Below are 15039 nucleotides of genomic sequence, written 5' to 3' on the forward strand. Positions count from 1 at the left end.
AGAAGAGAACTGGAAAGATTGGATCACCTACATCTTTCATTGTTGATCCTACCTCTGTTTTTAGGACTGTCCCTTAGAAATGATCTTATCCTGGATATCGAGTCTGGAAAGGATATGTCATAGGTTTTTAAGAGGATACCGTAAGCCCCGGAGGGCTCTAAGCGGATGGTTCTTCCAAGACACCGAGGTGGATGGGCAATCCCTAGTTTTCTTTTTTCTTTTCGGGCCTGCATGCTGCAGCGCATGGACATTCTGATTTCTGGCGTTCCAACAAAGATTCTCGATGCAGAGAAATCGACTATTTATGAACCAGTCTTGGGGAGCGATCTGAGGGGCTGCTTTCTAAAACTGCTAGAACCTAGCTATTATAAAAAGACAACATTTTAAATTCTAAAAGCAGCTCATACAGTATGGAGGCAGGCAAAGTGTAAATGAAGTATTTGGAAATTAATTATTTACGCACCATTAATGGCAGCAGGCATACTCCCATCAATCGTTCAAGACCAAGTAACGTTTGGGGGATTGATTTCGTGGGCGATCTCTATAGGGAAGGGCAGCTGCTATCTTTCTCAGAACTGCAAGAGTCATTTGGGCTAGCTAGAGGAGTGTTTTTAAGTACCTACACTTACGGTGTTTTCTTACTAAAGCATGAAAGGTGCAGGATCAACTCTTAAAATACCAGTGGTTGAAGAATTGAAGGGCGAGGCTCGTCTTGGTAAAATGTATGAGATATTAGTCCAAGCATTCGCTGATGATATTGAGGTGAAAAATTTAAAGAGGGAAGCTAGGCTTGGAGTAGAAGGAACTTTTATTAAGTATTCACTGTAATTGGCAAGCGAGGTGTTAATCACAGGGAGCCTTAGGAGTCAACATTTTATGTCTATCTTTGACCTCTATTATACACGTGCGAAGGTACCTATATGGGGTACCGGGAGGGGGTAAATGTAATAGATGCGGGCTGCAATCGGCTGACACCCTCCATATATTATACACGTGCGAAGGTACCGGGAGGGGGTAAATGTAATAGATGCGGGCTGCAATCGGCTGACACACTTCATATATTATACACGTGAGGCGGTATCTATATGGGGTATCAGGAGAGGGTAAATGTAATAGATGCGGGCTGCAATCGGCTGACACCCTCCATATATTATACACGTGAGAAGGTACCTATATGGGGTATCGGGAGGGGGTAAATGTAATAGATGCGGGCTGCAATCGGCTGACACCCTTCATATATTAGATACGTGAGAAGGTACCTATATGGGGTACAGGGAGGGGATAAATGTAATAGATGCGGGCTGCAATCGGCTGACACCCTCCATATATTATACACGTGCGAAGGTACCTATATGGGGTACCGGGAGGGGGTAAATGTAATAGATGCAGGCTGCAATCAGCTGACACCCTCCATATATTATACACGTGAGAAGGTACCTATATGGGGTACCGAGAGGGGGTAAATGTAATAGATGCGGGCTGCAATCGGCTGACACCCTCCATATATTATACACGTGCGAAGGTACCGGGAGGGGGTAAATGTAATAGATGCGGGCTGCAATCGGCTGACACCCTCCATATATTATACACGTGAGACGGTACCTATATGCGGTATCGGGAGGGGGTAAATGTAATAGATGCGGGCTGCAATCGGCTGACACCCTCCATATATTATACACGTGAGAAGGTAGCTATATGGGGTATCGGGAGGGGGTAAATGTAATAGATGTGGGCTGCAATCGGCTGACACCCTCCATATATTATACACGTGAGCAGGTACCTATATGGGGTATCGGGAGGGGGTAAATGTAATAGATGCGGGCTGCAATCTGCTGACACCCTTCATATATTATACACGTTGTGGTAAATATTTTAGTAATTTACCTTGATCGGAATTTCTAGACAATATCAATAAGTTCAAAGTATGAAGAGCAGAGTCCGTGGTGGTTCGAATTCAGGGTCTTTATTCAGTAACTCGAGTTAAGGGAGAGCTCCGTCACCTGAGGAGGATCGGAAGAATCTCTAACTTTATTATCTGAACACACAGTATTTATAGCAGAAAAAGAGGAAGGAGCTTCCCTTCAATGCATGCCCGGATCATACGTTAACATAAAACAGAAGTCATGTAGGCCCGGATCATATGTTGTAATAGAACAGAAGTCATGACCATAAAAGGAGGCAGCGTCATGAAAGAGTGAAGACATGGTAGAGGAGATAAAACTGCGTCATGATTTAGAATAAGGAAGCACAAGAGAGGCGAAGGTGTGGAGAAATAACACTAGGCTGGTTCCTTAGATAAGGGAGAGGTGGTCGTGACAGGATGTCTGTTTGTCGTGTTTCAGCATTCGGGGGCTCTTCTTCTCGGAATTGGTTGTCGTGGTTTAACAGAATGGGGCCCATTTCTCGGAATTGGCCTGATTATAGGGAAATGGTTACAGATGGGGGGGTTCTTGTTCTCGGCATCGGCTTAACCACAGTAATGCACGGTTTGAGTGAGGCAGTTGGTTCTCGGAATCGCTTTGACCATAAGGATAAGCGTTTGACTTTTTGGGGAAGGAGAGCGCGTGTGTGACTACATGAGGCGCATGATCAGCGCGTGGTCGGTTCGTGCTCGCGTTCTCGTGTGCTCGTGTTTTTGTGTGCTCGTGTTTTGGAATGATGGGCTCGGGGACGTGACGGGAGAGGGTGTATGATGGGACATAACTGTACGATAAATAATCATTTTCCTCATTCTCTCCTTGTCCCATAATATACCCTTCTAAAATTATTTGCTTTTTCTAGTACACCTCTATACTCATTAGGTCGTTTACTTGTTCCTGTAACATGATTCTTTCTCTTTCTTTCTTTCTGGTCTGGGTTTTGGGAATGCAGGTAGTGATACAGAAACTACAGAGTGCTGGACCGCACTGAATACAGAGGCAGCAAGTGAAGAGAATAGCTAGAGCAAGACCTAGGACTGTAAGCACCTTCCATCCCCATGAGGACAGGAGGCTCCAGAGCCAACCCGTCAGGGACCAGGCACCAGTGTCTGCATCTAGTTTTCTGGAAAGTATATGAAGGCGGGAAATAGCGGCATACACCGAGGGTGCATTATCTGGGATAAATATACAGCAGCTGGACCCGATCAGTTCACATACACCACCACGGTCAGCCAATATGATGTCTAGGACCATACGGTTTTGTAACGTCATGAGTCTGTCGGCAGCCATCTCAGCGGTGATGTTACTTAATGCACCGGCTGTTTCGTTTATGGCTCCCTGGACTACACGAGTCAGTTGTCTTATGTGGCGGCTGTTGATCATAGGCCCCCAGAATGGGATGACTCCTTTAAAGAAATCGCCAGCCTCTTGGCCCGCTGTATCTTCAGCATCTGTGGCCCCCCTTCGCCGTCTATTAATTACGGTCGGGGGTCACTGAGATGATAATCTGCTGGGGCGGTGTAGGTAGGGGGGAGGAGAAATGCAATGTAGCATTTTCCAGACCAGCCTTGAGGTAACCAAGTGCGCGTGTGAGATCCACAGATAAAGTAGGTGTTGGGGCAGTGGCCATCGTTGGGAAATTTGGATCAGGTAGGGTGTAGGTCTTGTTACATTCACTATCTCCCATTTTCTGACCCTTGCCCTTTCCTCTTACTCAGAATAGGCCCTGGTGGGGCACGGCCCACCCTCCCTGATCTGTCTGTCTTTTCTGGACTGAAAATGTCTCCCTAAAGGAGGTGGTGTCATTAAAAAGGGAGTAACTGGTGTTTTCACTAATGTCTGCTCATCCCCATGTTGCTGTGAAAGTTACCATCCTTGCAACGGTTCTTACTGTTTTTGCTTTTATCTCATTCCAGGTACTAGCGTTTTTGATCGGGGTCTCAGGAATGTTCCTAACAGAGGCGGAAAATATCATAGAGAGTGCATAGGTAGATCCAGCATAGCCAAAAGGGAGAGGAATAAAAGGCATTCCTCCGTGCACAGAATGTGGCATTAAACCACAGACCCAACAATTTGTCTTGTTAATCACCAATTGATGTTGGTGGAGTGTGGAGATGAATGTGTTATTGAAGAACTCTTTTCTTCTGTTCATGAGATGTGGAGGAAGATCTACGTGTGAATGCATAGTAGTATTGTTCAAGGGCGCAGGGGAAGACGGTGGGAAAGCTAGATGAAGGAACCAACCTAGACAAGCCATGATGCAGAAAATAAGAATCATGATAGAAAGGAAAAGGGGAACTTTGTCATGTAACAGTTTCGCACAATGAGTCTTTATCTTCATAATTTCGGCTGCTTCATTTTTGAGAGGATAAAATGCACCAGTAACCGGACTCTTCCCAGCAACCGCTTCACCAAGCGTCCGTCTTGGGCTTAAATAGCCACTGGCAGGCCGGATTCAGATGCAAATGTCTCAAGTCTGTTTGGGGTAGGATCGCAGCCGCGATTTGTACTCTTCTTGGGGTAAAAGTTCTGGGAGGGGTGAAATAAAGTCTGTAGTTTCAGTGTCTTTAAAGTCTGTTTTTTCAGTGTCTCTGGTCTCAGGATCAGCAACAGTGACCGGAGTTGGTCCGTAGAAGGGTTTGCAGTGCGACACGTGCAACCACCCTTTCCGTCCCTCGACCTTGATGGCGGTCCTCGTCGTCAGCAGCACCAGCTTGGGGAACGTCCACCTTTTCTCCAGAGGGCTGGTTCGATCAAAATTTCTGACGAGCACCCATTGACCAGGCTGAAGGGGGTGCTCATCGGGCGCGGTCTTGTCTGGGAAGGCTGCAGCCACCTGTGAACGGCAAGAGCGTAGTGCAGACATCAAAGAAGCCAAGTAATCTGTCAGTACATTTGCATCAATGTCAATTAGCTTTTTAGGAGATGGGACACCCCAGATATTCGGAGGCCTCCCAAATGTAATTTCATAGGGGGACAGACCCGTCCGGGAATGTGCCACCATTCTCATATAGAAGAGGGCAACCGGAAGAGCTGTAACCCAATCTATTTGTTTGTCAGCGCATATTTTTGCTAATTTTGTTTTTAATGTCTGGGTATGTCGTTCGACTAGGCCTGCTGCTTGGGGATGCCTAACACAGTGAAACTTCCAGGTGTATCCTAGCAGTAAGGAGACAGCTTCCATCAATTTAGAGGAGAATGGTTGTCCGTTGTCAGAGTAAATGACTCTTGGCAACCCGTAGCGAGGGAAGAATTCCCTCACCAATTGCTTGCCAGTCATCTGGGCACCATAGTCTGGGACGGGGTATGCTTCAGTCCATCGAGTTAAGGTACAGACTACTACGAGGACATACTTATATCCCCGACATCTCACCATCTGTATGTAGTCCATTTGTAGGACTTCGAAGGGGTGATCTGGAGGATGGAACCCTCCTTGTTCAACGGATACACTTTTCGCTGGATTGAACTGACAGCAAATCATACAGGTTCGTACTTTTTGTTTGGCTGCTGCACGCAGATGCTTGTTGTGCCATATCAGATTCAGACAGTCTAACATTCCTTTCTCTCCTAGATGTGCGGGACCATGAGCAGTTTCTATCATTATGGGAACCATTAGGTCAGGGAGAAACCATTTGGACTTGTCCTGTGTTACCCAACCTTGATCCGTGTGTGAACCTCCCTCCTCTTTCTCTTTTCGGTTTCTGTGGCTTGATTTTGGATGTCTACTACATCCTTGGTCGGATCGATAACTGGACAGATAGTACTAATGGTGGTTTCGGTGTTTAGTGTTTCTGTCTGAGCAGTATGTTTAGCTGTGGCGTCAGCCAGAGCATTACCTCTGGTGATAGTCTACAACTTTGGTGTGTGCTTTACATTTTAGTATGGCTATTTCTGCGGGTTTGTGTATTGACTCTAGTAGCTGGAGGACAAGGTCTCCATGTTGGATCTTGGTTCCAGGAGAGCTCAGGAAACCTCTCTCTTTCCAAAGGATGCCGAAATTATGAACTACCCCGAATGCATATTGTGAGTCGGTGTAGATGTTGACTCGTTTTCCTTTGGACCATTCACATGCTTGGGTGAGGGCTATTAGTTCTGCTGCTTGTGCAGAATGTACGGGTATTCTGGCTGCTAGAAGGACGGTGTTCTCTGTAGTGACAGCATAGGCTGCTGAGAGTTCACCTGATTGGAGACGCATACAGGAACCGTCTACAAACAGCGTGTGTTCTGGCGTACTTAGAGGGACATCTGTAAGATCAGACCGGGGTTTTGTGACTAGTTCGACCACCTCTAAGCAGTCATGAACCTGGTTGTCAACTGGAACAGTAGGTAGTAGCGTAGCTGGGTTGAGGATATTGCACCTTTTGATGATAATATGGGGTTGGAACAGAGTGACTTCGTAACCTGTGAGGCGAGCTATGGTTAGGTGTTGTGTCTGTGTCCTATTTAAAAGCAATTCTACTGCATGTGGAACTTGTACTTCAAGGGAGTGTCCTAGTACTATGGAATCACTTTGTCGTATTGCTAGAGCTGTAGCTGCAACAGATTTCAGGCAGGCCGGCAAACCTTGTGCAACAGGGTCAAGAGTGCTAGAAAAATAAGCACAGGGACGGTGTTTGTTAGCTTGTGTTTGTGTGAGTACTGACAAGGCTGTACCTTCCCGTTCTGTGACAAAGAGGACAAAAGGTTTGGCATAATCAGGTGTAGCTAGGACAGGTACAGAGCATAATGCCTGTTTGAGGGTGTCAAAAGCAAAAGTGTGCTCAGGTGTCCATGGCAATGGGGAAGAGGTTGTGCTTGTTAGCTGTATCAGGGGTTTGGCCAAGTATGCAAACTGGGGAATCCACTGTCTACAGTAGGATGTGAGACCAATAAAAGCACGGACTTCTTTCTGTGTCTTGGGGACAGGAATGTTAAAAATGAGTTGAATTCTTTCAGGTGTGAGTGCCCTACCCTCCTTTGACAGCAGGTGTCCTAGGTAGGCCACCTGCTGTAAACATAATTGTAATTTCGAGGGTGACACCTTGTGGCCGTGTTGTGCAAGGAACATTAGGACAATTCGTGAAGCTTGTTCACATTCTGGTTCGGAGCGTGCGGTGACCAGTAAGTCATCGACATATTGTAACAATGTCGTGTTGGCGGGCAGAACAATGTCATCTAGCTGTCTTTTAAGTGCCTGACTGTAGATACTGGGACTTTCTGTATATCCTTGGGGAGCTCTTGTGAAGCAGAAGCTACGACCTCGTAGGGAAAATCCGAATAGGTACTGACTGTCTTGGTGGATGGGTACACTGAAGAAAGCATTCTTCAGGTCTATTACAGTGAAATGTGTAGCCTCAGGATCTATGGCTGTTAACAGAGTACTGGTATCCGAGACCACAGGGTATTGTGGTACTACGCATTTATTGAGTTCACGTAAGTCAACCACGAGTCTGTAGACTGGTGGCACACCATCATCAGTTTTCTTTCTGACTGGCAGGACTGGCGAGTTACATGTGTTGGAAGGTACTTCTCTGACTACTCCTTTTGTTATCAAATCATCGATAATATGAATAAGGGCTTGTTCTGCATCTGGAGGTAATTTGTATTGACGGATACGAGGTAGGACAACTCCTTCTTTCAGTGTCACTAAGTGTGGTGTAATATCCATGAATCCTACATCTGTTGGATCAGTAGCCCATAGTGTAACAGGAATGTCTCTTAGTCTGACATCTAGTTCTCGTGTGGTGAAATGACCTTTAAAATCTCGGCGGAATAGTCGGACTCCTTCTGGGGAACAACATATTATAGCACCTAGTTCTTTTAGTGTCTGGATGCCAAGGAGATTTTCGTGACAGGACTTTGTAAGCACTAAATCGGTGGAAGTTGTAAGAGGACCAACTTTAAGTGAAATTGGTTCAGAAACTTTGTTGATGACAGGTGTACCAGAAAAACCCAAGGAAATACTATTTGAGCTAGAGAGGGGTACCTTGGGAACTTCGTTGTGCTGCACTGTCGTCCTACTAGCCCCGGTGTCGGTCAGAAATTTTGCTTCCTTACATAGGAGTTTAGCATGTACATAGGGACCCTCTTGGTCAACCGGGACCGGTATTAGTGGACGATTATCGTGTTCCTCCCAGCTGTTTCATGAGATCGTGGGGAATTCAGGATAGGATGACACTGGGTACTGATAGAGTTGGGTGGTAAGTTTAGCATCAGTTGGAGGAGCAGAAGGACGAGGGGGATAGTTACGGGGTTGTGTCTTCCCAGTGGCAATATTATGTTTTAATACTGGACAGTCACGCACAAAATGTCCTGGCTTTTTACAGTAATTACAAGTAACTTTTTCTTGTGATACTTGGGGTTGTTTAGGGGTCTGTTGGATCGTATTAGTTTGTGCTACTAATACCTTCATTTTAGTATCTTTTGTTCTTGTTCGTCCCTAATTCTATTTTGGTGATATTGGAGCATCTGAAGTGCTTGTGAGGGGGAGCTTGCTTGCCAAGTACTTTCTACCTTCAGTACTCTATTTTTGATCGTGGGCAAGGCATTTTCTACAAGTTTGGAAACAAATAATCGACTATAGGCATCTCCACCGGAGGAGAGGCCGCTGTTGATGAGGAAGCATTTCTCTAACCTGGAATAATAGTCCCCTATATCCTCATCTGGTTTCTGTTTACATGCAGAGATAGCATCCCAATCTTCTTTCTTAGTGGTCAGCAACTGGGACAGTATTTTAGGGAGACAGCGAGGGAGTTCCTGAACTAGAGGTCCCAAACCTTGTCCGGGATTACGAGTGGCATCTTCTTTCTCTAAGTCTGCCCATGTTACCTTTTTCCCTTCAATCTCCCAATCGTTTCCCTTTAGCTTGTCGTACGTTCCTTGAGGTAACAGGACTTTAAGGAGAATATTAAGGTCTTTATAAGTAAAGGAACCCATTTGAAGAATGTCCTTGAGTTCCCTATGGAAACCCGAAGGGTCTTTTTCGTGGGAAGGGACCATTTTCTTCATCTCGAGTATTTCTAGTTTTGTCAAAGGAGTGTACACAAATGTTTGTTGCAACTTTCCATCGGAATCTGCAACGGGGTGTACTTCTCGGAGGGGGAACTGTCCTTGGTCATAGGGATGGGGATTTGTATCATAACTGCCCGTAAAACATTGGATATATCGCTGTCGTAGTTCAAGGAAGATATTAAGGAATTCTTGTCCCCTAGCCACCCACCTCCCTTCTAAACAGTCTCGTAAGAGAGAATGTAATCTTTTTGGTGGGCAACCAGTATCTTCGTACATTGTAATGAGGTGTTGAACCATATAGATGCTAGCTAGTCTTTGAGAGGCTAGAGGGATCGATAAAAACATTTGAGCAACTATATCAGAGCCATATATGGAGTATTGAGATACCCAATGGGTGCTTGATCTAGCGAGTTCTTTTTCTTGTGTGGTGAGTGGAGGCTCGTCGTCCATCCAATCATCTAGAGCTTCTTGCGTTCGTTGGAACAACCTATCTGTGGGGGCTGACAATTTCTTAGTTCTAAGTTTGAATTGTCAGTTATTCTGAGAACGAGGGATACGGGAACGTACTGCACCCTGAAAAGCAGTTCCTTCGTCTCTATCCTCGCTCGTACTCTCATTCTCAGTTCCCTGGGTAGGGGCATCTTTTCGATGGGAATCGGAAACCTTGCTTATGAAGAGTGGAATAAAAAGATCTATTTCTTTTATTTTATTGTAATTCCCTGCGACTACTGCTTGGTCTAGTTGTAGTAAATCATCAGGAACTCTTTTTCCTGCACTAGCTATCATTCTAATAAAACAAGTGATCATGAATCGTGAGAGGCATTTTCTATGTGCTATGGGTCTATTTTGTATAGCCTCCTGTAGTGTTTCTAAATTTTCTCCTGTTCGAAGCGCTTCATAAATTTTGTTTAGGCAATTTGTGATATTCGGTACCTCTCATATACCTTCTAGAGCTTCTCGTATGCAAAGGGAAATATCTGCTTGTGAACCTTCCCCTGGGTTCGGGTCATAATCACATTCTAACAGAGGTAGAACACCACCCGAAGTGTCAGGGATGGGTTCCGTCTGAGTAACTACTCGTCTGGCGGTTACCTGATTCGTATAAGCAGGAGGAGGCTCCATCAAGTAAGTAGTAATAAAATCGTCGGGTACAGAAGGAACCTTAGGGCGTGGAGGTGCCGTAGGGGTACTAGAATCTGAGTTAATCTCGGACCCTGTTTTTGGTGAGAGGACAGGATATATACCCGTTACTGAGGCTGATACCTCCCTTTTCTTTTGTTCAGAACAAATATCATCATCCTGATCCTGTAACTTTTTCATCTTACTTTCTTCCGACATTCTTTTTGCTTTCTCAACTTTCCCTTGCTCTTTCTGTTCCCTTCGATGTGCTTCTTTTCGCCATATATCAACACTCTCTAACATCGAAGGTCTCGCTTTCTTTTCCCAACATCTTTTCTCAACCGCCATGATACACTTCAAATCCCATGTGCCACTCTTTGGCCATCTAATAGCGATGTCTAAATCTTTAGTATAGCTTTCCCAAAGATCCAAATACAAGATGGCACCAATCCCATACTTTGTGTACATAAAATAACCAGGAGTATCCTTCCGGGTACCCAGTTTACACAGCTTAGAGAACAAAGGCATTGTATCAGATACAGATAAAACTTTACACTTGAAAAAACTCAATATATTCTGAGTATCAGAATACAAACATACCGTTTTCTAGAAACCTAGAACCCGTCTTTACCGTGCTCTGAATAACTCAGAACCCGTCTTTACCGTGCTCTGAAAATTCAGAACCCGTCTTTACCGTGCTCTGAAAATTCAGAACCCGTCTTTACCGTGCTCTGAAAATTCAGAACCCGTCTTGATACACTCCCAGCAGTACTCACCGAGGTGCAGAGAACTCGAAGATCTTGAAGATCTGGATACTTGATTACGCAGCGCTCGTGGACAGGGACTGGTCGGGTTTCAGACGACCTCGGACTCGGCAATCTTCACAGGTTTCGGGCTCTGGGTTGGAACTTCCGCTGTCGTCCTCACCGCCTCGTATGGATGGCTAGGCCGTGGCTCGGCCCCTCTTCGACACAAAGGAGTTCATGCAGGAACACCCTGCAGCGTGCACGTAGAAGTCCGTCGATGTCTTGAAGAGACCGGTCTAGGTCCGCATCACCGGCGTGTGGGGAGAAAGGGAAGTCCCTATTCAGGCGCCAATTTGCTGTGGTAAATATTTTAGTAATTTACCTTGATCGGAATTTCTAGACAATATCAATAAGTTCAAAGTATGAAGAGCAGAGTCCGTGGTGGTTCGAATTCAGGGTCTTTATTCAGTAACTCGAGTTAAGGGAGAGCTCCGTCACCTGAGGAGGATCGGAAGAATCTCTAACTTTATTATCTGAACACACAGTATTTATAGCAGAAAAAGAGGAAGGAGCTTCCCTTCAATGCATGCCCGGATCATACGTTAACATAAAACAGAAGTCATGTAGGCCCGGATCATATGTTGTAATAGAACAGAAGTCATGACCATAAAAGGAGGCAGCGTCATGAAAGAGTGAAGACATGGTAGAGGAGATAAAACTGCGTCATGATTTAGAATAAGGAAGCACAAGAGAGGCGAAGGTGTGGAGAAATAACACTAGGCTGGTTCCTTAGATAAGGGAGAGGTGGTCGTGACAGGATGTCTGTTTGTCGTCTTTCAGCATTCGGGGGCTCTTCTTCTCGGAGTTGGTTGTCGTGGTTTAACAGAATGGGGCCCATTTCTCGGAATTGGCCTGATTATAGGGAAATGGTTACAGATGGGGGGGTCTTGTTCTCGGCATCGGCTTAACCACAGTAATGCACGGTTTGAGTGAGGCAGTTGGTTCTCGGAATCGCTTTGACCATAAGGATAAGCGTTTGACTTTTTGGGGAAGGAGAGCGCGTGTGTGACTACATGAGGCGCATGATCAGCGCATGGTCGGTTCGTGCTCGCGTTCTCGTGTGCTCGTGTTTTCGTGTGCTCGTGTTTTGGCATGATGGGCTCGGGGACGTGACGGGAGAGGGTGTATGATGGGACATAACTGTACGATAAATAATCATTTTCCTCAACGTGAGAAGGTACCTATATGGTGTACCGGGAAGGGGTAAATGTAATAGATGCGGGCTGCAATCAGCTGACATCCTCCTTATATTATACACGTGCGAAGGTACCTATATGGGGTACCGGGAGGGGGTAAATGTAATAGATGCTGGCTGCAATCGGCTCACACCCTCCATATATTATACACGTGAGAAGGTACCTATATGGGGTGTCGGGAGGGGGTAAATGTAATAGATGCGGGCTGCAATCGGCTGACACCCTCCATATATTATACACATGAGAAGGTACCTACATGGGAACCGGGAGGGGGTAATTGTAACAGATGCTGGCTGCAATCGGCTGACACCCTCCATATAATATACACGTGAGAAGGTACCTATATGGGGTACCGGGAGGGGGTAAATGTAATAGATGCGGGCTGCAATCGGCTGACACCCTCCATATATTATACACGTGAGAAGGTACCTATATGGGGTATCGGGAGGGGGTAAATGTAATAGATGCGGGCTGCAATCGGCTGACACCCTCCATATGTTTTACTCTTGTCCTAAGCTCAGTCTTCTTCAGGATATTTAGAAGTTCCTGGAAAGGATCCTATGTGTATCCGTGTCGATCGCTCCTGCCTTCATGATTCGGGAAATACCAGATAGCACTGAAGCAAGCGAGGTGGTAATGGCACAGTCAGGTTTTCTCTGGTTGGTGATGGCTCTTGCCCGACTCTTCATCACTTTCCAATGGCTAAGTGCGGATCCACCAACTGGTAGTAGCTGGAGGGCTAGAATGTTGTCTATCTATAACATAGAATCCCCCCTATTTGATATGAAAGGGCGAAGGAAAAAGGCTATGGTACGAAAGATCTGAACTTTGATCGTTACATGGCTGAATGAGGCTGGCTCCAGTGAGGGATAAAGGGAGAGTTTCCCCCGAGCGATATAGCTATAGTCTGAATTAGTGAGCCCTATTCTTTTTATGGCCCGGGGATTTCTGAAAAACATTTTATGAGTAGGAATATTCCGGAAAGCAAGAACATGTATCATCTTATCTTGAATCCATATTACCTGCTCTTAGTCTTGCTTTGCAGGGTAGGTTAAGGAGGGAAAGGTATAAGTATTTCATGCACTTTATTCTATTTTATGTCTTCCTGTGATTCGGTAGCTTGGTTTCCTCCAGAATATTAACAAAGCACTTATCTGTATGAGGCACTTGCACTTTACTTGAATTGTGATTGTTCTTCAAAACTGATGTACAAGTAAAGAGAATAGTAATATCTGCTTTTGTCGGTATGGCTACATTGATTATTTATTTGCTTATTTATTATCTGTATAAGGAATTATGTTCTCAAGAAAGCTGTATTGGTATGTGGTGTGAGGATTGCTACTAACATGGGTAAATTGGTTTTAGTCTGCAAAGAAAACATTAAAAAATAAATAAAAAAAGAGATGTCGGAACAGGAAGATCACAATCGCAAAGGCAATCTGAATTTCTAAGTTTTACCAGAAAAGGCAGAGGAGAATGCCAATTTGTGTGTAGAGTTCTTGGAGACCTGGCTATCACGCACACTTAGTAGAAAATTAGATAAGATTTCAAAATAGAAAGGGCACATCTAGTCCCTATGGATAAACCACGTTCTGAATCATCAAACATGCATCTCTGAGCTATGATATTCAGACTACTATGATACCGCCACGCGGAGATTATAATCGCCCACATGAGAAAGATGCGACAGATATCTTGGAAAGGAGCAAAAATGAACATCTGACAAGACTACTCGATAGAAACAATGTCAACCAGGAAAGGTTTCCTCAGTCTTTGACCATCACTGAAGGACTACAACAACCCGTGTAGATGCGCGGGCCCACCAAAATTCCAGATTATCTTTTACGAAAAATGCCTGTTATTCACAGAACCAAAGGATCCACAAAAAGTTCTAGCCTCCTCAGCATCATCACGCATACATACGGAATAACCCACCAATTCACTGCTGCTCTCACTCCCAACACCTGGAGCTTTAACTTAGAGACAATCTCCATACTTTTCGTCATCAGGATCCTGGCATCCCTTCATCATCAACCACATCGTCTAGGCAAAGACATCATATCTCAGATCTCGGGACTCAGTCAGTTTTTATGCTTCTGACTACCCAGGTTTGCCATGGCACTCAGACACTCTACATTGGTCACGTAAGATCTTTGAATGGTGATCAAGGTCCCGCCATGCATGCTCAAATTTATTATGCGTAGCACTGCTTGATGTTAAATATCTCTGTGCCACATTACGGAGGTTGACGTTTGCTTGGTCCACTCATATTTGGTATCGCCTACATGTAAAATAATTAGACAGACACAAACGATGCACTCGCTCAATGTCTGAATATATTTGTTATTGGATTTTCTGAATTAACTGGCTGCTTAAACAATGGTTAACCTAAGTATAGGAGACGGTTAAGGTTCTGACCTCCATGAAAGACCGGATCTGCTAAGATCTGATGAGGCCTGTGAACACAGCATACTCAAGCCCACTCCCACTACACTTGGTCTGTCCTTCAAATGTTTGCCCTGCATCCCTAGGAGAACTACCTTTTGGTCTTTCATATCCAGAATTATACCACAACCACAACATCTTGGATTTCCCATAGAATCCTTAACCTGTTGTTATGTTGCCCTTGCTCATCACAATGACAACACCTCCATGTACATCACCTGCTCAACTAGTCGCGGCGAGTGATCAGCCCTCCGTGACACCTGATCTGCCCAACCAGCATAACGCTTTGATCACAATCATACACAACTTGACTCGTAGCTGGGCTCTCACGTGGGAGATCAGACTCTTCCCTAATGTTAGTTTTATCTGTGGGGCAGGATTGCTGCTCAACCGGATTGGGATAGTCCTCTTGGGGATCATTTGCCCCGGTTAGAATATGGTTGAGGGAATTGCATCCTAGACGCATTCCAAGGGTGGGTTGAAGGAAGGGTAAATAAGGGATTTTGTGTTTTTGTTGTGTTTGCTATAATTTTGTTGCTCATTTTAGTTCAGCTGGTCCTCTCT

At 45.1% G+C, this 15039-nt stretch overlaps 1 long non-coding RNA gene across 1 annotated transcript in view; it reads right to left on the reverse strand.

Annotated features, from left to right (window-relative positions):
• Positions 1 to 1944: 1944 nt before the first annotated feature.
• Positions 1945 to 15039, reverse strand: part of LOC144760619 (uncharacterized) — a 70195-nt gene continuing 57100 nt past the window's right edge. The window contains exon 3 of the long non-coding RNA XR_013595602.1: positions 1945 to 4755. This is a non-coding gene — a long non-coding RNA (uncharacterized LOC144760619). The remainder of the gene's footprint in view (positions 4756 to 15039) is intronic.

Source organism: Lissotriton helveticus, chromosome 1_1 (assembly GCF_964261635.1).
Source record: "Lissotriton helveticus chromosome 1_1, aLisHel1.1, whole genome shotgun sequence".
NCBI classification, from domain to species: domain Eukaryota; kingdom Metazoa; phylum Chordata; class Amphibia; order Caudata; family Salamandridae; genus Lissotriton; species Lissotriton helveticus.